Raw genomic sequence first — 26,987 nt, forward strand, 5'->3', positions numbered from 1 at the left:
GCATTCTTTAGTGAACCAAGGATGACCTTTTTTAGGTGCATGTTTTGTCCCTACCTTAGCCCCCCTAATTTTGAAGTGAGAACCTATATTTTCTATAAGTTCCTTATAGGAATTGCTAAGGTCTGCACTGGTTATTGGTTCAGCCGCCAATCTCCCTTCAAAAGTTTCCTCCTAATCTTTTTCCATGATAGGCGGGACCCCTTAGACGCCCAGATAAATTACCCTATCTCACTCTGCAACTTTATAAGCCAATCCTTCTCAAAAAGAAGCGGTATGGAGTCAAACAGGAAAGTTATCTTGGGTAAAAGCATAATTTTCACTAGGTTAACACGGCCATATATTGTTAGCGGCAGGTGTGCCCATCCTCTCAAAGCTTGAGAAATTTCTTTCCTAACTTTAACGAAATTAACTTTAGTAAGATCTCTTAGGTCTTGTGTTATTCTCACCCCTAAGTATCTAACATCTGATTTACAAAGTATATCTTCTGTCTTTCTTGAGTTCCAGGACATAACATCCGTTTTATCTTTGTTTATAAGATAACCAGAAACCATCCCAAACTCCTTTGTTATCTTATCTAGACTCCTCATTGACTGCTGGAGGTTAGCAGTTAGTATAACTATATCATCCGCATATAGCCCAATCTTTCTGGCCCATCCCTGGAATTCAAAAGGGGGAATCCTCTCTGCCTCTTTAATTCTGCAGGCTAGTGGTTCAATATAAAGATCGAACAAGAGAGGAGATAGAGGGCACCCTTGCCTTGTGCCTCTCATTACCTTTATTGCCTGGGTTAATGTCTCATTCACAAGTACCCTTGAAGTGGAAGATTGATATAACCGTTACACAACTGAACAAAAATTTGGCCCCATTTTTAGATGATTAATTAGGGCCTTCAAGTATGTCCAATTCAACCGATCGAACGCCTTGGCGGCATCTAGAGCTATTACCGCCAAAGGGAGGTTATGTGTAACTGCCACATCAATACTACCTATAAGCGAGAAGGTTAGCTCTTTTAAATACCTGCCTTTAATAAACCCCTTCTGGTCCTCATGTATAATCTGGGGAATAACTCTACCCAGCCTGTCCGCCATAATCTTTGCAAATAGCTTATAGTCGCAGTTTAAAAGCGATATTGATCTATACGAGTCCATATACTTTGGTGATTTCCCAGGTTTAGGGAGTACTATAATATTCGCCTCATTCCATGATAGTGGGAGAAGAGCTTTTCCCAGAAAAACATCATTAAACACATTCGTTAATATAGGTGCCATGCTCCCAATCAACACCTTATATACCTCAACGGGAAGCCCATCCGGACCTGGTACCTTCCCTTTTTTCCCCTGCTTAATTGCCGCCACAACTTCTCCCTGCAAAATCTCTTTATTCAAAATTTCCTGAAACTCTTCTGATAGAGGTTTCAGTTCCTTCACCCACTGCTCTACTGCCTGTTTATCCGGAAAGAGATCCTCACTCTATACTTCTTCGAAATGCTTAAAAAAGGCCTCCACAATATCTTTAGTGTCAGTAACAATTCGCTCTGGCTCTCCCACTTGGATGTATGACATTACAACGCATGCTTTTACATCGCATGCTTTTACAACGCTGTTTTTACAATGCATACCATTACAACGCATAGTGCTTTTAGGCGCTGGATAGTGAATTGTTTAATTTACTCCAGTCCCCGTGGATAGTAGGGAAGGTGTTGGATAGTACATTAAACACATTCCCTATCCTAGAGCGCCCCCCAGCGCAATTCGTTGTAATGGTTTGCGTTGTAAAAGTTGCGTCGTAAAGGCACTGCGTGGTAAAAGTTGCGTTGTAAAGGATGTTTCCCCTCCCACTTTCACCTCCTTAATCATATTTCGTCCCGATCTTTTCTCGCCTTCCACGCTAACAATTTACTTGTACCTTCACCGTACTCAAAATGCGCCAGTTTGATGGCTTCCCATATCTCCTTAACCCTATTACTTAAGACCATATCCAGCTCTGCTTTTAGCTTTTCTAGTTCCTAGAAATTCTTATTTTTTGCCTTACATCCCCCTGCTCTCACTATCTCTGCCTCATGCACATGAATTTCCTTTTCCAGATCAGCAACTCTATTATAATAAATTCTCCTTTTAGCCACACCCAAACCTCCCAGCCTCCCCCGAAGGAAAGCCTTGCAAGTCTCCCAGACAATATCAATTTTTGCTGAACCCACATTTACATCCACAAAGCAGTCCATTTCCTGTCTTAATTTCTCCAAAGCCTCATGGTCATATAACACAGTGCGATCCAACCTCCAGACTGAACCAAAATCACCACTTTCTGTCCTGAAAACCAAAGTAACTGCTGAGTGATCTGATATATGGACCCCTACATGACTTATCTGTTTCACACTATCCATCAATCTCAGATCTATTAAAATATAGTCAATCCGTGATCTATGACTATATTTTTTATTATAGTAAGTAAAGCCTATTGCCTGACCTGACCTCTGTCTCCAAACATCACATAGACCTAGCTGGTCCATCAAGCCCCTTACTCTATTTGACATTTTACTATTGACTAACGCTCTACTGTTAGATGATCTATCTTGCTTGTGGTCCAGCACTGTGTTGAAATCACCTGCAAAGATAATTTTACCCGGGAGACCCACTATCTCCCTAGCCAGTTCATCTAATGGCCCCACATCATCTTGATTCGGACCGTAATATCCTATGATATTATAAACATGACCTCTTAGTTTGAGACTGACAATCAACCATCTACCTTTAACATCCGCCACCTCACCCTCAACCGTGTAATCTAGCCCCTGTCTAACCATCACTGCAATGCCTTTCGTGACTGCTGTTTGTGGTGTGTAAAAGGCATATTTCAGCCAACGCTGTGTCCCATATATTTTCTTGCTTTCTTCCCCTGTTAAATGAGTCTTGCAGAATTATAATATGAGCTGGGCTATCTCTCAAATACTTCATAATCAGATCCCTTCTTGACTCAACTCGTAGACCATTCACGTTCCATGACATTAGAGTCAACTCTGTGGCATTACCTCCTTTCATAACATGCCGCGCCACAACTCATAATCCACCTGGTGAGAAAACAGCTCCTGAGGACTTTTTCAATTTTTTTTCCCCGTGTCCAGCCCCCCCTCCCCCCCACCCCCCCCTCCCTTATCCCCCTGTCCTTCTGCCTCCCGCCCCCCTCCCTGGAAATCCCAACCAGCTTTCTAAGGCCCTACCTTGGCCCTTCGAGTGCCTGTTTTAAAAGATGGTCGCTTCTGACACTTTCACCATTCCTCTACAAACAATAAACCTCAACGCGGCGAAAGTACTAAATCCTCCCATTAACCTACTTTAACTCATGCTTTGAATATACTTTCAAATACAACCACTTTGACACTGTTCCAGGAAGCCAAACTTCTAAGAGGCTCAATTCTTTTACCTAGCTCCCACTGTCTGTTTGCAGTTACAACAGAGAGATCTGACCTGACCTCAACCCTGTTACCATCCACCATCAGTGCTTCCTTTTTCAGAGCTGCTGCCAGGACCTTTTCCTTTAGACTATAAGTTAGAAAGTTTATCAGAATCCTTCTAGGCTTAGAGCGATTTGGATTCAGTCTGAAGGGATCGCGGTGTATCCTTTGAATATCCATAGCAATCTGTTCCTCAGTTTCCTCCAACTGTAACTCTGCTTTTAACATCTGTACCACATACCCTTTTATGTCTGACCCTTCTTTCCCCTCTGGAAGTTTCAAAATCTTTAGATTGTTTCTACGTTGCATGTTTTCTAATCTTTCTAGCCGTTCCTCATGCGCCCTCTCCCTAAATCTGACCTCTTCCAGCTCTTTACTGTTTTCGTCTACTTGTCCTCTGATCTCTTTAACCTCCATCTCAAGCGCTGCCGTGCGTACATTCAACTCATCAAATTTAGCTTCTAAGAGACCGCACACCTCCCTGATCCCTTCCTGGTTTACCTTCGATTCCTCAAAACCCTTATGCACATCCATGTCCAGCTTCTTTAAGAGGGCGATAACTGTATTGTCCAGATCTTCCATCACAGGTAGACTCATACATGGTCCTCCAGCACTCCCTGTTTCCCCTACCCTGCTTGATATTCCAATAGAAGAGGACTCTTTTTCACCCTGAATTACATTCTCATTACCTCCTCCACCACCTTCCCTCAAGTCAACTTTTTCAGCCTCCTGATTTTCCTCTTCTATAACTAACACCTGACATCAATTTGGGCTCAAATGCTCAGTCCCCTCTATCGAATTATTTTCTAACCCAGCCACCTGTTGTTCCCCGCCACTCACCAAATCTTTCCCACTTGTCCGCTTGTTTGTAAATATTTCTAACAGTTCTGGTGTAACTATATCTGGAGCGGAGTCCCTCTGTAGTATCAAGGTTCTTGGCATAGGCTTAAAATAGGTGTTTAGGGAGGGGGTTATTTTCACTTTCTTGTATTTTTAAAATGTTTTAAATGTATGTATTATTCCTGCCTTTTATGATTTTAACAAAAATCGAATAAAGTGTATTTTGACTGACTGACTGACTGACACTTTCTTGTCTAATATCCCTGCCTTACTGCCTTGCCTGGTGTATTTCTTAATAGTACTCTTTGATTTTATTCCTATGTTGCCCTTTTTTCCTATACTCTGAACCCTGGGGCGCCTGTTCCCACCTTCTTGTTGTGTATTCACCGTATCTTCCCCCCCTGTGCCCCTACCAGCACTCCTCAAAATATATCTAGTGGTCTCTAATTTCGCCTCTTTTTTAGTTTTAAATTGATTTATGCTTTTTATTCCGTCTCGAATGGTTAGAGAGGTTACTGGCTCCTTACTACGATAGAGCCCTGCTTTGTTGCAGGTGGGCTGACTGTCTTGCTGCTACGCCCTGCCTTCTTTTTAAAATTGCCAAAATTGCTGCTATTTTGCACAGTGTGTTTAGTTGCTTTTTAACTGATTTACTAGTTTTTAAAAGTATTCCCTCACATTGTTGGCGCATTGGTCGAATCTCCCCTCCTCACGACGCACCCCGATAGAAGCACTATCCGGTCTAGTGCTGGGGATTGACAGCTGCTGCACAGCAGGGCTGATTGGTGGGTGGGTGGGGACTCTGCTTACATCACTGCTGCGGGATCTGGCACACTGACGATAGAACCCTGCTTTGGTACAGGTGGGCTGACTGTCTTGCTGCTACGCCCTGCCTTCTTTTTAAAATTGCCGAAATTGCTGCTACCTGCCATTTTGCACAGTGTGTTTAGTTGCTTTTTAACTGATTTACTAGTTTTTAAAAGTATTCCCTCACATTGTTGGCGCATTGGTCGAATCTCCCCTCCTCACGACGCACCCCGATACAAGCACTTCCGGTCGGTTACCGGTCTAGTGCTGGAGATTGACAGCCGCTGCACAGCAGGGCTGATTGGTGGGTGGGTGGGGACTTTGCCTACATCACTCACACTGGACCAAGCGCGCAGGGCGCGCCCGCAGCGGGCACGCCAGCGGTGCACCAAAGGCAAGCCCGTCTGCACCCGTCCGCGCCCCACCGGGCCCAGGGGCCAGACCCCCTGCCCATGGTATAAGGTACAGTTTCTCCGACCTGCACCGGCTCAAAAGCCCTCTGCCTCCTCTCGACCACAAGGTTGCCATCCCCCTCAAAGCGGAGGGACTATTGAGGACCCCCCATGAGAAAGTCTCTGATCGACCGCGGAGGGCTGCAACCCTCCAAAACCCCCCCTAACCCTTACCTTTGCCTCCTTAAATACCCGCTCGCTCCAAAAACACCACCTAGAGGTCTTTTCCCTGTTACAAGATGAAACAATAGACCTCTTGGGTCTCTCGGAGACCTGGCTGGAAGACTCTTCCACCCCCGATCTGGTAGCTGCCATCCCGCCTAACTACATGGCCTTTATCACAATAGGCCAGGCAGCACACGTGGTGGCGGGGTGGCCATGTTGTATAAAAACACCATGAAAGCCGAGACCTTGTTCGCGGAAAACATCGAAGGGGCGGAAGTACTTGGGGTGAAACTCAATTCTTCCTCACGGTGTGTCATCGCCATAACCGTGTACCGTCCCCCTAAAACTCCACCCAAGTTCGTTAAGTGGCTAGGGGAACTGGCACATGATCTCTGCTCCCGCTACCAATGTTTAATTGTATTAGGCGATTTCAATTTCCAATGGGAGGCATCCCCCAAAGAGAACCAAGCCACCCTCCTAGATGAAGCTCTGACCGCTCTTGGACTGAGCCAATCTGTCACTGGCCCCACCCATGCTACAGGTCATACTTTGGACCTAGTCTGGACCTCACTGCCCCTTTCTAGCCCCCCTGTTATTCAACCCTGTGCCTGGTCCGATTACTCCATTATCTATGGCACCATTCAACCCCCCATACTAGGACCCCAACCATCTCCAAGTTGGAGAGTAATTAGAAGCTGGAACAAAATCAGTGCAGGCGACCTCGCCCCTGCCCTCAGACTGTCTGGCCCGCCTGACCATCCCTCTGGCGATGTCAATATAAAAAATCACGCTTTGACAGAAAGAATTAACAAGGCCTTTGATTGTCTTGCACCCGCACGCAGGGAAAGAATTAAAGATAAGGGGAAAGGAGCCCCTTGGTTTAACGACAAACTACGCACTCTGAATCAACAGCTTTGCCAAGGGGAAAGAGCCTGGCGAAAAGCATACGACCCTTCAACCCGCTCACACTATCTTGAAGTCTTGTCAGCTTACAAACACGCTATACGGACTGAAAAGTCGGTCTACTATGAAAACAAGATCGTATCGGCCCCCAATACGCAGAAAGAAACGTTTAAAGTTCTAAAAGAACTTTGACAGGTCAAAGAACAGAAATCTGCCTTTAACAAGGAGGACTGCGAGAAGTTCCAAACCTTCTTCACCTCCAAAGTGGAGGACCTCTTGACTACCATCGAGAATACCCGTAGGCTGTCATGTTCTCTAAACCCAGTGCCCTCTGGCCATTCCCTAGAACTTCCCCTTACGTCCTTCCCTCCGCTCACACATGAGGCCTTGGGGCCACTCTTCGGACATGTGAAGTCAGGTTCCCCAGCCGACCCCTGCCCACCGAGGATCTACATGATGGCCCTCCCTGAAATTGAATATGAGACTATGTCACTCCTAAACACGTCTCTGGAAACAGGAGTGGTCCCGAGCAATTTTAAGGAGGCGCGCGTGATCCCCCTCTTGAAAAAACCAGGGTCCGACACAAAAAACGTGAAAAATTTTCGACCCATATCCAAGCTCCCGTTCCTCGCCAAAGCCCTGGAACAACACGTGCTTGCCTCCCTTGCACACCATCTAGAGGCCAACGCCCTCCTGCAATTTAACCAGGCGGGCTTCCGACCTCATCACAGTACCGAATTAGTGATGTTGGCAGTCCTAGACGACCTGAGACTGAGAGCCGATTCGAAGGACCCCTGCGCCCTGATTTTGTTAGACCTATCCGCGGCCTTTGATACCGTGAACCACCAGCTACTTCTGCCGCGGATGTCCGATTTCGGGGTGCAGGGCACTACAATGACATGGCTGACATCCTTCCTAAAAGATCGCTCTCAGAGAGTGCAGTTGGGGGAAGCAGTATCCAGGTCAGGCACTCTCCCTTGCGGAGTCCCTCAGGGATCCGCACTGTCCCCCCTTTTATTCAATGCTTACCTTCAGCCACTGATAGCTGCGCTCAATCAGTTGGAGTGTCAAATATACAACTACGCAGATGACACCCAAATTATTATCCGGGTAGACAACTCATCACCAGCGCACCAGAAAGTACAGAACATCCTAAAATTCACTATAAACTGGATGTCGGCCAATTATCTGAAAATCAACCCGGATAAGACGGAGGTGCTGGCAGTCACTAATGACGCCAACCCTTGGAACTGCCTCTTTTGGCCACCCGAGCTGGGCAAATACCCTGAGCCAGCTACAGCAGTCAAAAGTCTGAGAATAAAAATTGACAACAAACTAACCCTGGCTCCCCAGGTATCCACCACTGTCGGGGTTTGTTCTAAGCTGCTACTAGGCAACTTGAAACCGAGTGTTTGGTTATCCTGTTGGTCTATCGGCCTCCGCGGGCCACACCGGATTTTATGGATAGCTTTGTTGAGCTGATATACGACCTTAGATCCCGTTACAAGGATATGTTGGTGATGGGAGATTTTAACTTCCATTGGGAGACCACCCCCAAAGAAGGACAGGGTCTCGTTCTAGAGGAAGCCTTAACTACGTTGGGGATGATACTACAGGTGGCTGGGCCAACGCACGTAAAGGGCCACACCCTGGACTTGGTATGGTCAACTGAGCCAGGCTCAAGGGTGGTAGTTGGGAGCCCCTGTGCATGGTCCGATCACTACCTTATATGGGGCCAGAGAGTGGTGTCTAAAGGTGGAGGGAAACCCATGGCTACCTGGAAAATGGTAAGGAAATGGAACTCAATAAATGAGGTGGAATTGGTTACTAATCTACAAAATGCAGTATCCCAACCTGTTCAAGATGGTGACATAGAAACAGTCTGTCATAAGGTAGTTGATAAATTGAAAGCTGCCATTGAATTTGTGGCACCAGCTAGAAAGGTGAAAATGGTGGGCAAAGGAGCAGGAGCGCCTTGGTTTAACGACTCACTGAGGGCTAGGAAACAAGTCCTTCGGAAGGCGGAGAGGGCCTGGCGAAGGGACTACAATGCGGCGGCACATTCATTGTATGTGCAGGAGCTTGCTATATATAAGAGAGCGATCCTTGTACGCAAGGCAGACTTCTTCGAGACAAGGATTGCAACAGCCCAAAACCCCCAGAAAGAAATTTTTAAAGTGCTCTCTGAACTAAGGAAGAACAGGGAACAGAGGCCCGAGTTTTCTCTTGAGGACTGTCATAAATTCCTTGAATTTTTAACCAACAAAATTGAGGAGCTCTTACTTGAAATCTCGCGCTCCCCCGTGTTAGAATGCCCATTGCAAATTATTCCATGCAGGCCTAAAATTCAGGACCCCATGAATAGTATACCCCTAGTTAAGAAGGAGATGCTATTTAACTTAGTGGGGAAGGTGAAGTCGGGCTCCAAGGTAGACCCCTGTCCCCTAGCGTTTTTAAGCAAGCCAAGCCAGGGATGGAGGAGGATGTGCTAAACCTCTTATACAAGTCACTGGAAATGGGACGGGTCCCGACCATGCTCAAAGAGGCACGATTGATTCCATTGCTTAAGAAGCCCGGAGCTGATGCTAAGATTTTAAAAAACTTCAGGCCCATCTCCCAGTTGCCGTTCTTGGCGAAGGTACTAGAACAGCATGTATTGACACACCTCTCTAAGCACCTGGAGATCAATGATTTGTTAGAGCCAAATCGAGCTGGTTTTAGGGTACATCACATTACGGAGCTGGTGATGGTTTCCATTTTGGACGAACTGAGATGTAGAGCTGATAAAAAGATCCCCGGGGCCCTGGTGCTGCTTGATCTCTCCGTGGCATTCGACACTGTGTGTCACAGTCAACTGCTGTCGCGTGTGAGAGATCTAGGCATCGGGGGAACCGCACTAGGTTGGCTTACTTCTTTCCTGCAGGATAGATCGCAGAAAGTACAGCTTTCAGACCTAGTATCAGCAGCAGCGGCCATCACCTGTGGAGTGCCGCAAGGGTCGGCGCTCTCTCCGCTCCTTTTTAATATTTATCTCCAGCCTCTGATCTCAGCACTCAATCAGATGGATTGTCAGATCTATAATTACGCTGACGACACACAGATCATCATTCAAATAGAGGACACTCCTGGAGCTCAAGCACGCTTGCATAACATCCTGAGATACACAGTAAACTGGATGACTGCCAACTCCCTGAAGATCAATCCTGACAAAACAGAGGTGCTGCCAATTACCACCGCAGGCAGTCCCTGGCACGATGGATTTTGGCCCAGGGAGTTGGGCAGGACGCCGGTTCCAGCTACCGTGGTAAAAAGCCTGGGCATCCTCATTGATGGCAATTTGACCATGAGAAAGCAGGTGTCCACAGTGGTGGGTACATACATAGGCCTCCTTAGGCAACTTCGCAAAATCTCCAATCTACTGTCCTTTTCTACTCTAAGGAGCGCAGTGACAGCCATGATTCTGGGGCGACTGGACTACGGGAATGTGTTGTATTTGGGTCTGCCTCAGCAACAACTGTCGAGGCTTCAAACAGTGATGAACGATGCAGCAAGACTAATCTATAGGAAGCCCAGGAAGGCGCATGCATCTCCTCTTCTGCGCCAGCTGCATTGGCTTCCTGTTAAACAGAGGACATTGTTCAAAGGCCTGTGTATCTCCCATAAGGCTATTTATGGCAATGCACCGAACTACATAAAAAGTAGACTATCGAGCTACATTCCAGGTAGGGCACTGAGGTCTTCAGAGGCCACGCTCCTGATTAACCCACGCTATCGTCTGTCGACCCAGGGCGGTCGAGCTTTCTCCACTCTGCTTCCGGCAGCATGGAATAAACTTCCACCAGATCTCCGCAAGGAACCAAAGTTGCTGCCATTCTGACGATGCTAAAAACAATACTGTTCCGAGAAGCTTGGGGAGAGTTGTAGGGTAGCTGCCTGTTCTATGGAGTTGTCTGTTTGCCTGGTACAAGCACTTAGAGACCCCCGGGTGATAATGTGCTATATAAATTTAAATAAATAAAATAAACAAAAATAACATAATCAGGCAGCTGCGGAAACTGGCCCAGCTACTCACCTTCGAGACCCTCAAACGAGTGGTAGTAGCACTTATCCTATCCCGCCTGGACTACGGCAACTCACTTTGCCTAGGACTCCCAGATTACCAACTGACTAGACTTCAGACCACCATGAACGATGCGGCTCGGCTTGTGTTCAAAGTCCCATGCCGCACTCATGCCTCCCCCCTTCTACGCCAGCTACACTGGCTCCCTATCAGACGGAGGATCAAGTTCAAGGGTCTGTGCATTGCACACAAGGCCATCTATGGCAATGCACCTTCCTACATAAAGAACAGTCTTGCCAACTACGCCCCCACCAGAGCACTTCGATCCTCGGAAGCCAGGTTGCTAGTCTGCCGCCGCACCCGCCTGTCCTCCATGGGAGGCAGAGCTTTCTCGGCTATCATTCCACAGATCTGGAACAGACTGCCTGACAACCTCCGTAGGGAACACCTACTGTTTCCCTTTAGAAAACATCTAAAAACCCTCCTGTTTAAAGAGGCCTGGGACAGACAGTAAAGAACCTGCCTTCCCACCCTTAACACTAGCAGGCCCCTCTATCAAAGCGCTTAGAGACCGTTGGTGATAACGCGCGATACAAATATAAATTAATAAAATAAATAAAATAAATACTACCCTCCTTACCCCCCCTGTTGTTGTCCACCCACCCTGCCCCTGGCGTGCAAACTCCAACCGAGTGTTTCCCTCCCTCGACCACCTTCTCTTTCTCACCGCTACCGATGCCTCTTCCTATCGCCCCTCCAGCTCAATACTGAATCCTGACTGCAGCTCGCCTGCCTCTCCCTAGCTCGGAAGCCGCACTGCTCCACAACTCATTCCCCACGGGGAGCTCCGCTGAAGGCTCCACCTCCACCTCCTCCTGCTCGGGTGACCGTTCGATATCCCGCGCCGCCATACACCGCTGCTGCCGCCGCAGCACCTCCCCGCGGTAATGTTTCCCCAAAGGTGCCTCAGAAATCTACCAGGCAGGTAAGACCTCTCCGTAGCTCTACGTTTCTTTTCCTGCATCCGCCGCCGCGTTTGAAGGTTATTTTCACCCTAAGCACACCACCTTCTTCCCAGGCACTCGCGACCGACTATCTAGCTGGCCGCCATGTTTTCCCCATTCATGTGCCTTAGTTATCTTGATGAGTGGCCAATTAGTAGGCTTGAATTTTTCTCTTAAACATGTTTCCACTAAAGCTAAATCGAACTAACCTATTTAGAAGACCAGGGTAGATTTAACATAAATAGTTTACACAAGGGTGGGTCTGAGGGGAACTTCTCAGAAATTAGTTCAATTTCAAGTTCAAAACAGTTTTATTCGATTTCTTCTTTGAAACCATAAAAGCACATTAAAAATTTGCATGACATATTCCATAAAAACAAGAATTAAAAAGGAGCATCCAAAAATAATTCACATCAGAATTCATGTACTTCATATGCTTGTCATAGCAGAGTTAAGATAAAACATTTCATGCGGCTCCTAAAATGTTCCTTGCTCTGACTGCTCCTGCAAGAAAACAGACAACATTTAATTTCAAAATCTTTATTTCGGTTCCTTTAAACCATAAAAGATACATAAAAACACATACAGTTTTGGATACAAATATGAATAATCCATTGATAACCTGCGTAGCAATTATACATAGGAAAGTTACTGGAAAGGGGTCTACATAACCCTTGCGCCCTTTTGTTAAAACATAAATAAAAATATAAATATATTAAAAAGGCATCAACAATTAAAAAGAGGAGATATCATAGTTTAGTCTTAAATTCGACCATTAAAGTGTACCCTGATATTGTCATTAGAAGTGAGTTTGCCAGTTAATAAATACATTCATACATATTAATACATATTAAAGTGCAATTCCCCATGGCTTTTTGTTATCAACACTAAGTTATTTTAAAAAATTCAAAAATGTCAGGCAAACACGGTCAATACACTATAGTTTTAGTCCTGCATTGGCTCTTACAAAGCTAACAGCTAACAAGAATCTACTAACACCAAAAACGATAACTTGTGCAGTTTCGGTTCTTAGGATTCTTTCTGCCTCTTTACATGATCTTATTCCTAGATTTCGGCAAATCGGTTTAATCCATTTTTTTCTGGCCTACAAATATGCGGGACAGAAAAAAAGAATATGCAAATCATTTTATTTGACTGCATCTGAACATAAAGTACATAAATCAACCATATTATCACTTTGTTTGCTGGACCATTTTGTTACAATTGTATTAGTGATCATTACGCCATATCTAAATTTCATATATAACGTTTTGGCAAGTTAGTAAGTAAAGTAAAGTAAGTAAAGTAAATCCACATTTGTAAAGCGCACAATCACCCGTAAGGGTCTCTAGGCGCTGTGGGCCGTCAGGAAGATTAAGCAAGCTATTGCCCAGAGTCACATGGTGCTGGGCTAATCTGCCGCCGGTGCCGGGGATCGAACCGTGATCCCCAGATTCCGGAGTCAGTCGCCCTGTCTGCGGCGCCACACCTCTTGTGGCGCCGCGGCCAGGGCGACTGACGCTGGAATCTGGGGACCACGGTTCGATCCCCGGCTCCGGCGGCAGATTAGCCCAGCACCATGTGACTCTGGGCAATAGCTCGCTTAATCTTCCCGAAGGCCCCCCAGCGCCTAGAGACCCTTACGGGTGATTGTGCGCTTTACAAATGTGGACTTTACTTTTACTTTACCTCTTGAGGGCGTACCTCGTCCAGGAATGGCTCGAAATACGCCGTATCCTTGAACAAAAGGAATCTTGCATTTAACGCCCGCTTACTTTATCTTGAAACACATCACTTTGAATATAGGCCCAAAAGGTGGATTTTACCAATTATTTAGAGGCTTTGGACAATGAAGAAGGATCGTCCCAAAACTGTGATAGACCAATCTTTCTCAACCACGAACAAACATGGCTAAGACATTTGTTACTTCAGTTCCATGATTTCCTCAATTTCATCCTTATAATCTAATAACTCCGGCGTTGACCATAATCTCACCCATGGTGTAAGAGGTCTTAAAATTGCATAATTATCAGTCCATTTTACATACAAGACCAAAGTGATTGGTATTAGTGGTGTGCGAACAGGAAGACTTAAAACTGCTCTAAAAAATGTATTTTCCCCCACCTCAAAATTCTTTTTACTGAAGGGTCCCCATATTTCAGCCCCATATAACGCTGCAGATTGGGCTTTATATTTAAACACCTCCAAGGCTGGAGAGACTGCCTTAGAAAAACTGCTCCCATGCCTTTTCACAATAGGTAACGTATTTTGGGTCAGGGTTATCTTGCTTTTTTCTATTTGAGGCTTCCATGATAATTTAGTATCTAAAGAAATACCTGTTAGAACTGGCTATTTCTGGTAGGCTAAGGCTGATGCCAAAGCCAGGCAGAAACCACCATTCTAGTCAGGGCAAGGAAGTCGCACGCCAAGATAACCCCTGCTCACCCCCTTGGTAGCTTGGCACGAGCAGTAAGGCTAAACTCGGAGGCAATGTGTAAAGCATTTGCGCCAGCACACAACAGCAACAACATCCTAGGCACACCACAAAAGGAACTCCACACAAGGTTATGTAAAAATAACTTCTGTATTGTCAAAACACATTAGATAGAAATCACACATGTACATTGTGCCAACTGGCACGGGCAATATTCATAAGGGATAATTTACAAGACAGGGCCACAGGGGCCACTGTCAGAATCAACACTTTTAGAAATAGAAATACTGTCAGAAATTAGAATAAAAGGATATAAAATCACTGTAGCACAAAGTAACAGTTATATCTACTGGTAACAGGTAAGTACCACCTACGCAACCCTAACCACCTTAGGAGAATGTCACGCAGGGAACCAGGACCTCACTAGGACCACCTGTACTAAAAAGAACAACCACCTAAGTATCACACAGCATTTAGGGGTATAAGCACAACACATTACACATGATGCATGAAAACACATTCAGCGGTGTAGTAAAGGGAAACACATGATGCATAAACCTACACATTCAGCGGTGTTAAGAACAAAGCACATGATGCATCACAAACACAATCAGAGGTGCAGCGATAGGAGACACATGACGCCTAAAACATTCAGAGGTGCAGCGCAGGGAAAGAAAGACACAACTCAATAGCGCAAAGACACATGATGCCTAAAACATTCAGAGGTGCAAGGAAAAACCACACAGTTGCGCAAAACCTTACATAAGCCACCACCGGTGGCAGTCCCTAGGCCAACTGGCCTTGTTGGGGCTAAGACGCCCTGTGTCTCAATGTCAGGGGCCTAAACGGTGCAGGTGCCCACTACTTGCTGGGCACCTGTGAACATCAAAAACTGCAACAGGGCCCTCACTGACCCTTTGGCGCAAACTGCGCCCATTGCTGGAGCCACACAGGCTCTGAAACTGCACATAGCCAAACGTTGGAGCCACACAGGCTCTTAAACAAATATGCCCCAAGTCCCTCGGGGGGACTCTAAAAACAATCATGAGGGCAGGGAGCCTCTCAGGACTCAAACTACGAATGCCCCTCGGGACCCTCGAGGGTCTCGCACAATGGCTCCCGTTCGTTGGAGCCACACAGGCTCTTAAACAATTATGGCCCCGTCGTTGGAGCCATCTGGGCTCGGGAAACACACCTTCCCTCAGGGAGCCTCTCGGGGCTCTACAACGTTGGGGCGACCCGCTGCCAATCGGGGCCGCCCTGGGGTGCCTCTCAACCGGCACCCCTGGGCTTCTTCTGCTCCCACGGGTAGCGAAAACAGATCTGTCCCACTCTGCCCGGCCCCCACATGGCTGCGCACACTGCTGGAGGAGGGGGCGGGCACCGGCAATGCGCCCCGACACCCCCCCTCGGCCATCTCAATGGAGCCCCACTCACCGGGAGTCTTGATGCGCCGGTCTCTTCTTCGCCGCCGGCCTCCTCTCGCGGACACAGGTTCTCCTCCTCAACCCGGGGCTCCCTCAGCACACGGGAGCCCCGCAACAGGCCGCGCTACCTCTTCTCTTCCCGGGGCTCCCTCCAGATCACGGGAGCCCCGGGCTGCCATCACTCCTCTCCGCCTCTTCTCCCAGCCGCCCTTCCTCTCTCTCGGGCTGCGGGGGCGGGACTTCCGGCCGGCCGCGCTGCAATTGGCCTGCCGGCCAACCACTTACGGGTCGCTGCGGGCTGCGCAGCGGCCCCGCTTAGGCAGGCAGGCGGGTAATCACTTCACCGAGGGGTGGGCTCCCTCGAGGTGAATCAAAAAGTCAAGACCAGCGGCATGGCCGCGGGGCAAATGCCGGATGGGCACCGGCTTCGCGGATCAAAGGACTAAGAGCTGCACAACGCAGGGTGGGCACCTGCCATTCCCCACGCAAAATGCGGGGCGGGGAAGCGCGGAAACAAAGCAAAAAGCACTCCCCAGCGTTATGAAGACAAATCAAGCGCTCCTAAGCGCTAGGGACAACATGCAGGCAAAAAGACGGTCCAAATAAAAATAAAGCGCTCCCAGGCGCTAGGGGGAATCAGGAAAAGTCCAGCAAAGTCCTGGGGGGATAGGAAGAAGGTCCAAAGGATCCCAGGGCAAAGCAAAGTCCCCCCATCAGCCCAGGCAAGGCAGAGGGGTCCCCCAGAAATTCCTCCAGGCATCCAGGGGCTGGGCAGCGCCCGCCCCTAGTAGATTCAAGTCTGAAACCAGAACATCTTGGAAGGGGACACAGCCCCTTCTTATACAGAGAAAAGTCTTTGAAGTCTTTGTGCAGGCAGTGTGAGAACCAGCTAGAACTGGTTATAGGGAACTCTCTTCAGTGTCAGGGACAGAGGTGACAGTTGCCCAGTGGGGAGGTGGAGCCAGCATTGTGGTCAGGCAGGCACAGCCCTTCACTATCAGGTGCTATCTCCTCCCACTTCCCTGGCAGCAGATGCTGCCTTTCATCCACGGGCTGACTCAGACAACCTCCTGGGGGCTCTGCAGCCCCTGTCACACTCAAACCAGACAGTCAATCCACAAGCAGGCCTGCACTCCTGGGCCAGGCTCACCAGCCAATCACACGCCAGCCACAGACTACACAAATATGCCAACTTCTAAAAGTGGCACTTCTAGACTAGACACAATCATGCCGCATACACCATTACGCAGCATTCAAACTCACGAGTTCGTACATATCAAACTCGACCCTGCACTCCCCACACATCAGGAACTACCATGGGCATACATATTCCCCATTCATTCCTATGGGAGGGCAGGTCACTCACCACACATACACAGAGAGCTCACGCACTTTACACTGGACCACAGTGAAAAAGTGCGCAGAGGCCTAAAATCACCAACACTAGGTTCCAGAGACAGGCTAGGAAAAAGCAAAAGGTTTCGGGGTGAACCTGCCAAAAAGGGCCAGGTCCAACAATACCCAAATAGCTAAAACTCTGTACGCGCTCCAACTTTTGACCATTCAAATTTATGTTTGCCCGAAAAGTTTTGTGGGGATTTATAGACATGTATTTGGTCTTACTAATGTTTATTTCTAGGCTTTTCGTTTTGCAATATGTATAGTATGAATCTATTAAACATTGTAATCCCTTAGGTGTTTGGGATATTACTATTGTATCGTCAGTGAATAACAATGCTGGCACTAATTCGCCCCTTAGTTTTAGAGCATAATTTTTACAGCCATTTAAATATTTTGGGATATCGTTGACATACAATGAGGAGAATAAGGTTGGTGCCAGTACACAACCTTGGCGAACACTCCTTTTTATGGGGATCGGTTCTGTTAGTTTGCCCCTTGGACCCCATCTAACGTTAGCATAGTTATTTTCATGCAGCCTAATTATTTGTTCAAGTAGGTTTGCTGGCAACCCTTGGCGTCTCAATGTATCCCATAACAAAGCCCGAGGGATAAGATCAAATGGCGCCTTTAAATCTACAAAGGCAACATAAAGATGCCTCTTTCTTAGGTTTACATATTTCCAACACAAACAGCAAAATCTAAAGACCTGATCTATTGTACTAACTTTAAGTCTAAAACGTGCCTGAAATTTGGAAAGTACAGTATTTTCCTCCAACCATATATTTATACGATTTAAAATGTACCTTGCAAAAACTTTTTGTAAAATATCTATTAAACTAATAGGGCGATAATTTATCGGGTCATAACGATTTCCCTTTTTAAAAATGTAAAACATTTCCGCCCCTTTCCAGGTTTCTGGAATTGCTGCACCTGATGATATGGCGTTGCATAAGTAGTTAATTTAAGGTCCCCAGACACCGATATCATGTTTCAACAAATCTCCGGGGATTTAATCAGGTCCTGAAGCTTTCTCTGATTTTACTGCGCTAATCGCCATTATTGTTTCATCTAAATCAAACACTAGTTTATCATCATTTGTATTCAATATCAAACCGTCATTGGGTATGGCCATACCACTATCTGGTGCTGCATACAGCCTTGTAAAATGATCAATCCAGGTAGCTGCATCAAGATAAATATATTTGACTTCTTTCCCTGTTTTACTCCCTTTGGCTACAATGCTCCAAAAGCCCAATTGGTCCTTATTTTTGGCTGCGTTAAGCAAATCAGACCACTTTTCATCATCCCATATTTTTGTTAGCCTTCTCAAGGGTATTCCTGTATTTAAACCTAATCTCCTTTAAATTGGATATGTTTCCGTTTTTTATTGCCATTGTTAGTTCTGTCTTAACCTTGCGACAGCCCTTGTCATATCAAGGGTTTACTTCACTACTGAGCGCTTTTCCTTCTCCATTCACCCTTTTTGACATTTTAATCACTATCGCAGCCAATGCTATCAGTAGATCATTGTGTAATTCTAAGAATTTGTCTTTTCCTAATAATAGATCTGTATGGGGTCCGAAAATGTCAGCAAATGTGTTATAAATGTTTGCTAGTATATCATTATGTTCTAATTTATGGAACTACTATTATTACTTACTACGAGGTCATCGGGGATCATATCCAAGCTCTCAGTAGACTGGGAGCAAATAGGAAGAAGCCGGTCAGAGACTAACAATTGAAGGGGACAATGATCACTCTCTATTCTTGGGACCACTTTTAAGTCAATTACATAGGGCCTGATATCGAATGATACCAATATATAATCTATTTTGCTACGGGATTTCCCCCTAAAAAATGTGTGTGCATTTGGCATATCCGATGGAAAGCGACCATTGCATGCTCTTAGCCCATGCCCAACCACCAATTTCATAATTTGAACTATTGCCACGGTGCAAGGTACTGTGCTAGTGCTATTTAGTGCAGGAATATTGTTAGCAATTTCTTCGTCTTCGAAAATATTGCAGAGCCCTACAACTGGTTCAAAATTACAGTTTAGATCACCACCTATTATTATGCTTGCTTTTGTACTTAATGAGTTTAAAATAGAGTCCATATGTTCTATTACCAATGACTCTTTTGAGGCTAGACCATGTCTATTTTAGACATTTAATAAATGAGTACTCTTCCATCCTTAATTGTAATTTTTATACCTACTATATCTTGCGCATTTATGCGCAATTGTGTAAAACAGACAACAGAATGACAAGTCTTTTAGTCAGGTAGGATCTGTATATAGAAGTGCAGGTCTAGCCTCTTTAAAATGTACCATCTTAAGTAAGGGATGAATACAAACTTTCCTTAACGAACTATACAAGGGGCAAAACACTATAAAGTGTAAAGTGTCTTGTCATGAGACATTGTCACACAGACATGGGCCAATATCTGAGTCTTTTCTCCAACCCTTAGACGTCACTAATAAGTACTGAACAAGATGCCACTGAAACCTAGTCATATGATATCTTTTAAAAGTAGACATTACATAACCTAGGTACGGTTAAATTGTCAGGGTAGTTTGCACCATGATACCGTGTCTGACTATCGGTTTCATCAAGGCCCCAGCTTCTCTCTGAGAGTGTTTCCACAGATGCAAGGCATTTCTTGTCCAAACCACATCGGCCTTAGTGATCTTCCTAGGTTGAATAAATGACACAGGTCAACCCAAGACCATGAAGTTGAACTCTAGAAATGTCAGCCAGGTATTGATAATGCAAGCCAAGGCAATCCCCCAGAATAAGTGGGTTCAGCCTTGTTTTAGGTTTCCTCCGCACATTAAACCGCAGCAATAATGGGCACAGATGTAGCACGTTGGTGATGTAACTCACACCCAACCGTTTATGTAAAAACTCTGAGGCAACACTATTCAGCAAGGATAAAAACCTACTCATAAATCTGTTCTCCTCAATTTGGAGGGAATGTGCAAGAACAAATCCCCAGATATCACACCCATAACAAGCAATTGAGATGCATTTTGCATTGTGCATTTTTATCATAGCATATAGAGAATTATAGCCAAAACGCTTAGCAGTGTCAAATATACCATGGATTGCCTTACCAAATAATAATTGTTTTTGTTTAAAAAGGAGTGAGCAGCTTAGCAAGGCATCAAACAAGACATCTAGGTAGGAAAACCACCTCACTTTGCTTATATGACAAGCCTTTATAAAAAGCTCCTCCATTTGGTATTTTTCAGGCCAATGACCATGAGATAAGACTTTTTGACACTGGTAATTAAGTCCAAGTTGTCCATAAACTCAACAAATGAATCTAAAAGTTGCTGTAAACCCAGAGCGGTTGTAGAGATAAGCACAGCGTCGTCCGCATACAACAATGGTGCTATCCATTGCTTGCCCACATGGGGCATATCACTCCCATCCTTAATCAACTGTTGTTCCACTTGATCGATATACAAGGTAGAAATGAAAGGGGCTCAGATGCAGTCCGGCCGGATCCCCCTTTATAATCTAAAGTGTTGTGAACATTCCCCCTCCTCACCATAACGGACCGAGGCAGCCAAATATTATCCTGTTAAACCCCCATTGATCACAGAACAGCCCAAATCTTGCCTCTGTTCACTCTATCAAAGGCTGAACTGAGAACCATGAAGGTTAATTGGACTGACCTCTTCTTGGCTACAATGTACTTTGTAATAATCAGATACAAGTGTAAGCACTGGTCAACTGTCCCCAATCCAGACCTAAAACCATACTATGTGTCAGATATGACATTGTGCTCCTGAGCTCAAGTGCACAGTCGAGTCAATTAACGAGATTGGCTGGTAACAGCATGGGTCATCCCTTCGTCCCTTCTAGAACAAAAGCACCATCAACGAGTGTGACCAGGAGTCCAGCAGACCATATTTCACTGCAGCATTGAGATGGACAGTGACCAAAAGGGCCCACAACTCTACGTCTGATTTAAACAGATCACCTGGTACCCCATCAAAACCTAAGACTTTGTTATTCAGTAAGGCAATAATCGCCTCCTCCTACTCAAACCTAAAGTTTGCTCAAATAACTTGCTGATAATGCAGAGATGTGGATTCAGGATCATCATAAATAGATTTGAAATGTGTATTCAGGATCATCATAAATAGATTTGAAATGTTTACCAAGCATCAGGTGAGATATATGATGTCATTGGACTAGGGTGAACTGAATGTTTGGTTTACAATGTTCCAAATGTACCCACTGTCTCGCTCAGAGCAGGCAAAAGTGAGTTCCTCCCAGGCCTCCCTGCATAAATGTTGCTTCCTTTCTATCGTAACTAATTTCTATGTAGTCTGAAGCAAGGAAACCAAGGTATGGCCTCTAGGGATTTGTTTAGGAGCACGCTTGAGGTCTCAGTGTGCTTTAGTACAAGAATGTTCACACCACCTTTCTAGGAGAAGAGCACTTAATCTTGCCGCGCCTAAGCAATCTGGACTTGACAACCCTACAAAAATGACTAAAGGAAGATAAAATTAAATTGTATGGAAGGCCTACATCTTGTCAGCAGGTTATGACCACTAAGGCCATCCCACCAAACTTGATTGCCCTGAGAAAATGAAGTACAACGGAGGTGAGGAAGATAAGTCTATCACAGGCCGCTTACCTCTCTCTATAGAAGTGGTTAACTCTGGACACCCCACACAACCTGTTCTGAATCCAATAAGGTTAAGAAATTCAGACTAAAATCCATAAATCTAAGTTCCTCAAATCTCTTTTTTTTTAAATGTCCAAAGTGCTCAGTGTATGGAACTCCGTCATTATATTTGTAATCGAATACAATTCGAATTATAAAAATTCAAGATTAACAAACTGCCCGTTAACTTGAGTCTTAACAAAACAGTTGCTAAATTCCAGGAATATGTGTTCACGACATCAATTTGACAGTTTAGTCGTGCAATTAATAATAGAAGACCACCCTTTGCCCTCCCATGCATTACTGGGGTTGACAGGAACATGAAAAGAGCTGTAACTTTCCAACACAAAGTTGCAGTTCACATCCCATGTTTCCTCAAACAGACTACATGGAACTCTATGAAATTTTACACCTCTGTTCATCCTCCATTTTACTTGCTAAACCAGCAATATTCTAGTTGAGTACATTCAGAGTGCCCATATCCCCCAAAGTAGAAGAGGAGCCAGTGGGGTCCTTAACAGTAGGGGTACAGGTTAGTTGCAGTCAATCTCGAGGACCTAGAGTTCTCAAGACCTCAAATCTATTGGTGATGGGGATGTTACCAGCACCCACCTCACAACAGGCTTCTCCCCTTGTTTAACACCACTATCTGGGGTTCAAGGCTATAGCCCTGTAAATAAATCCCAAAGGTAAGGGCAGAATGCCCGAGTCCTTTTTAGTAATGTGAGACAAATCCCTAAGAGGGCAGTGGTGCTGGAACAATGTTCAGAGTGGGGGTGCTGCCATCAATATTACATCACTGAAGTCATAGGAATTGTCAAACATTGAAGCATCACAAAAAGAACCAGTGTTCCAAATGTGACACACCCTATCAAAAGGAGAGTAGTAAAGGTGTAGTATGTAGCTGGTGGTGCTTTATGGAGCACACTATAAAAATATATTACTGAAGCATGGTGTGGAACACAAGGTTATTTACAGAAAGCACATTTTGCATCAAAATGGACACTAACTTTTATCAGACATACAGTTTTACAAATAAAAACTGCACGAACAATACTGTGTAGAAATCGAGTTTCAGGACATAAGTATGTCTTGATTATTGTGATCCAATTCAAATCTTTGTTTCAATCACACTTCAGAATTACAAAAACAAGTGCTGAATTTGTGTTCTCTGAACTGCTTATATAGTGTGAAGCTTTTGTACGGTTTGTTTACAGGCATTTAAATTTTATTATGTGTTGGGAAAAAATGACAGCCTTTAGTGTCAGTCTCCAAACCAGTGGCGGATCCTCCGCTAAGGTGGAGGAGCATCGCCCCAATACTTTAAGCAGAGTAAAAAACGGTCAAAATAAAATGATATCTCAAGGCTGTTTTCATTTTATTTTTTCCTGTTGCAGTGTCTTTGTGAGGTGGGGCTTTTCTCAGAGCAGGGAGGAGTGGTTTCACTCCCTGTGTGAGCATGAGTGATTGGCTGGCCCGAGAACAGTCATGCGCATATATCATGTGCATTACAGCTTGCATGGAGAACATGCCCACCCCGCCAGCCCCTGGATGAGCACCGAGTCACGGCACTCAGACCAATCACAATGCTGCATTGCAGTGCTGTGATTGACTGCGGGGAGCGTGGGAGTCCTCGTGCTTCCTGCTTCCTGTTTCCCCTAAGAAGTCAGGAAGAGGATGCAGGAGAGGGGGCGGCGGCCAGCCGGGAGGTAAGTGATTTTATTTTTTAACCCAATACCACCCCTCCCCTCCTCACTGCTGCTTCCAGGTAAAAGCTGCCACTGCTTCAAACTACAGGTCCATATCAAATGGGCCATTCTTAGGAAAACTTTTTTGACAGAACAGTGGACCCCTGCAAGATCACCACATTCACTTATAAGATCATCTCACTTTGCAATCGGATAAAGGAAATACCAGTTTCCATGTTAAAAGAATAAACATCCATTTGCCAGAAGATATAGCTTGGCATTTGGCCTCTCTCTCTGAATACAGCAAATGTCAGCAGATAATTTTTTTAAGGGGTCTTCATCGATTATTCACCTTCTGAACTCCAGCATGGGGTTTTGGGAAGTGTTGCAGCACCACAAGCACCCCTACTTCCAGAACATATGCAAGAAGGTGACCAACAACGAAGGTGTTATTAAAATTCACCACCATGCAGTCTCCTTCAACGATATTAACATCCCTTCCCACCTAGGAGACTCTTCTAGCCATACTGATTTGATCAAACTTTGGCCAACCCCTGCTCATTCTTTTGTAAGGAAATAGGTTACCTTGTTCTTCAGCTGAGAGAAGCTTTGTCCCCATTACTCTTAGGTGTTGGCACATTAGCCAGCACTAACATAAAAGGGTTTGCTGCCGGCATTAGGTCTAATGTTAAGGCATCATGAGAAGACCCAACCTAGCCTCCTGCTACCCAATAGAGTGAGTGACTTAGAAGAGTGCGTGACCTTTTTGATTTGCATGCAACCGTTAAGAGGCCTTTCAACATTTTGACAAGGATACACTCCGGGTGGCCCTAGGGCTCCTTACGGTGCCCTCCCCCCCATTTTTCAACCATCGTAAAGCTTCAAGGACCTTCCTATCTCTAACCTGCGATTAGCAGAAATATCAGAGAAAACATCACTGTTAGAGGTCGGTAAGTGAGTAATATCCACAGTGTTCTGGGCAGAGAGGGTCAGCTATACACCAAAGCTTGGATTTAGCTGGTGCAATGAAAGAATCCACCATGTTAGGCAGCAGACGCTGCCATCGCACCCCAACTATGGAAGGTCATCAACATCTCCTTCAAAACAGCGACATTCCCGGAAAGCTGGAAACACGCCGAAATCAAAGCCCTCCTCAAGAAGCCTAAGGCGGACCCCAAGGACCTCAAGAACTTCCGGGCCATCTCCCTGCTCCCGTTCCCGGTGAAGGTGATCGAGAAAATCGTCAACATGCAACTGGCCTGACACCTGGAAGACAACAACATCTTGGACCCGTCCCAGTCCGGGTTCAGACGCAACCACAGCACCAAGACAGCCCTCATCGCCACCACAGACGACATCAGGCGCCAACTAGACAACGGCAAAACATCAGTCATCAGACACGCCTCCTAGAAGCCGGAATCCAAGAGAAGGCCCTAGACTGGATCACGTCCATCCTCTCTGGCAGAACCCAGAGCATCCGCCTCCAGCCCTTCCGTTCCGAGGCCACCGACATCATCTGCGGCGTCCCCCAGGGCCCGCCAACACGACCTCAACATCATCTCCTATGCCGACGACACCCAGCTCATCCTCTCCCTCACCAAGGACCTGCACACCGGCAAAACCAACCTCCACGAGGGAATGAAGGCCGCCGCCGACTGGATGCAGAACAGCCGTCTGAAGCTGAACTCGGATAAGACAGAGGTACACATCCTCGGACCCACCCCCTCAGCCTGGGACGACTCCTGGTGGCCGACCACACTGGGAACAGCACCAACACCCATCGACCATGCACGCAACCTAGGATTCATCCTCGACTCCTCCCTCTCCATGTCTAAACAGGTCAACGCCGTCTCCTCCTCCTGCTACAATACCCTCCGCATGCTCCGCAGGATCTACAAGTGGATCCCGACCGAAACAAGAAGAACGGTGACACATGCCCTCGTCAGCAGCAGACTGGACTACGGCAACGCACTCTATGCAGGAATCCCAGCCAAACACCTACGATGACTACAACGCATCAAAAACGCCTCTGCCCGACTGATCGTCAACATCCCCCGCCGCAGCCACGTCACCCCCCACCTGAGACACCTACACTGGCTCCCCGTCGATGGGGGGATCACCTTCAAGCTCCTCACCCACGCACACAAAGCACTCCACAACGCCGGACCAGCCTACCTGAACAGCAGACTCAACTTCTACACCCCGACCCGCCAGCTCCGCTCCACCAGCCTAGCCCTCGCCGCTGTCCCCCGCATACAACAAACAACCTCCGGCAGCAGATCCTTCTCCTACCTCACCGCCAAGACCTGGAACACCCTCCCTACCCACCTATGGCAGACCCAAGACCTACTCGCCTTCAGAAGACTCCTCAAGACCTGGCTCTTCGAGCAGTAGCGGCACCCCCCTCCCCCCCCCCTCCCCAGCGCCTTGAGACCCTCACGGGTAAGTAGCACGCTTTACAAGTACTCTGATTGATTGACTGATTGATAGTCTTAATCTTATTTAAGTGCTGGTTACAAGAATAAAAAGAGACCCGTACAAGATTTTCCAATCTTCTTAAGTGCTTCTTGGGCCCAACCCGAGAGCGGCATACTGGTGGGGCCTTCACTGCTAAAGTCTGATTCACCTTGCCCGCCTTATACCCTATCAAAGAGCTACCAGATATAGTCTGTGTATCCAGTGGCTGATCCACAGAAATACCAGTCACTGGGTGGGCTGATGTACCATGGCCTTAATGGCTTCAGTATTAGCTACCAGATGTTCAGCCCTAGACCCCATTGTTCGTCCACAGTGGGTATTTCCTCCGTTAGGGCAGCTTTTGCAGAATTGAGATACGGAAGACTAGTGGTGCTAGTACAAGAACTTTAATCTACTGCATGATGTGCATGAATTTTTCTCTTACCCATGGTCCAGCATAAGGAGACATGTGGATTCAATGGTAGGGTTACCAGGCGTCCCAGATTTCCCCGGACAGTCCCGGGCTTTCACCAGCTGTCGCAGCAGATATCGGCAATTTTGGCTCATGTCCTAGTTTTTAGAGGGGGTCGACAGAAACCAGTGAGAGGCACTTGTTCGGTGTTCTAAAGTTGTGCTAGTTAGCAGCTCTTATAAGTAAGCAATTTAATTAACAGGTATGATGCTGGTTTTAGAAGTTAAATTTTATTTATTTTCTTAGTGCATCTTCTGTGTTCCTATGTTGATAAGAGTTGTCATTCTGTGCAGCACTGTTGATGCAAAATTGTAGTCCTTCTTCTGTTTTTGCACAATGTCCCGGGTTTTGGTTCTTAAGATCTGGTCACCCTATTCAAAGGTCAATGCGGATGGCCCAGTCTCATCCGGGCTTGAATGGGTGCAGACGGGCCCGCTCTTTACCAAGTCTTCGCTCAAGCATGCGCTGGGGCGCATCTTGCGTTATCCTGCACTGTGGCGTCCTTCCGTGAATGTATGCACCCATTGGCGCCAAGGATACAGGCTCTGCCCCCTGCAGCAGAAAAACCTGGGGCTTGAAGTCCTGTCCCCAGATGGTGCTGTTGCAAGTACAAAGGGTCGTCCAGCGCTGCAGTAACCTCCCATGAATTTGCCTGATGGCGCCAAGATTACAAGCTCTGCCCTCCTTCAGCAAAAAAACCTGGGACTTGAATGTTGCAGGTGCAAGAACAAAGGTATGTCCCC

The 26,987-nt window shown here is 46.3% G+C and overlaps 1 long non-coding RNA gene across 1 annotated transcript in view; it reads right to left on the reverse strand.

Annotated features, from left to right (window-relative positions):
* Nucleotides 1-11,974: 11,974 nt before the first annotated feature.
* LOC144782714 (uncharacterized) overlaps nt 11,975-26,987 on the reverse strand; it is a 35,982-nt gene continuing 20,969 nt past the window's right edge. The window contains exon 2 of the long non-coding RNA XR_013601218.1: nt 11,975-12,186. This is a non-coding gene — a long non-coding RNA (uncharacterized LOC144782714). The remainder of the gene's footprint in view (nt 12,187-26,987) is intronic.

This window comes from Lissotriton helveticus, chromosome 9 (genome assembly GCF_964261635.1).
Source record: "Lissotriton helveticus chromosome 9, aLisHel1.1, whole genome shotgun sequence".
NCBI lineage: Eukaryota > Metazoa > Chordata > Amphibia > Caudata > Salamandridae > Lissotriton > Lissotriton helveticus.